Source organism: Austrofundulus limnaeus, unplaced genomic scaffold (assembly GCF_001266775.1).
Source record: "Austrofundulus limnaeus strain Quisiro unplaced genomic scaffold, Austrofundulus_limnaeus-1.0 Scaffold5792, whole genome shotgun sequence".
Lineage (NCBI taxonomy): Eukaryota > Metazoa > Chordata > Actinopteri > Cyprinodontiformes > Rivulidae > Austrofundulus > Austrofundulus limnaeus.
This window is the reverse complement of record NW_013958194.1, coordinates 1342-2185: the sequence shown is the minus strand read 5'-3', so window position 1 is coordinate 2185 and position 844 is coordinate 1342. Positions and strand designations below refer to the sequence as shown.

At 43.8% G+C, this 844-nt stretch overlaps 1 long non-coding RNA gene across 1 annotated transcript in view; it reads right to left on the bottom strand.

The window, feature by feature from the left end:
• Nucleotides 1-6: 6 nt before the first annotated feature.
• The window catches only part of LOC106512334 (uncharacterized), a 2147-nt gene continuing 1309 nt past the window's right edge, over nucleotides 7-844 (bottom strand). The window contains exon 3 of the long non-coding RNA XR_001309652.1: nucleotides 7-482. This is a non-coding gene — a long non-coding RNA (uncharacterized LOC106512334). The remainder of the gene's footprint in view (nucleotides 483-844) is intronic.

The window sequence follows — 844 nt, the reverse complement described above, 5'->3', positions numbered from 1 at the left end:
CACACACACACACACACACACACACACACACACACACACAGACACACACACACATCTCCTAAATCCCCAAACCCTGCTGGTCCTGCAGACACAGCCCAATTGCCTTATTTTAAATCTCATGTGAACTGTATACAGTATGTATCCATAGAATCAATGTTCTGAGCTGATGTTCCTCTGTGGATTACAGATTATCAGATCATCAGTGACCTGACATTAGGCTGATGGTCCTCTGTGGATTACAGATTATCATATCATCAGTGACCTGACGTTAGGCTGATGGTCCTCTGTGGATTATAGATTATCAGAGCATCAGTGACCTGACTTTAGGCTGATGGTCCTCTGTGGATTATAGATTATCAGATCATCAGTGACCTGACTTTAGGCTGATGGTCCTCTGTGGATTATAGATTATCAGATCATCAGTGACCTGACGTTAGACTGATGGTCCTCTGTGGATTATAGATTATCAGATCATCAGTGACCTGACGTTAGGCTGATGTGATGTTAAATATAAACCACCATTTGTTTATAAAATGTTTTGAAGTCATTTTAAAATCATTCCACCTGAAAATATTTCAATAAATCAACAAATTCATCTGATTGGTTGATCTGTGAAGCTGCACTTGAACCTGCTGGAGTTTGACTGACAGCTCCATTAAAGCCCCGCCCCCACACACTCAGGCTGAAGGAGTCTGCAAACAGATGGGGTGGGTGAGGGTGGGGGGCCTCATCTGACCTCTGACCCCTGTGTTCAGATCAGTTCTGAGTCTGATGAAAACAGTCAAATAAACTGAAGTGTCCCACCCAGACCTGATACCCCCCATCCAGACCTGATACCCCCCAT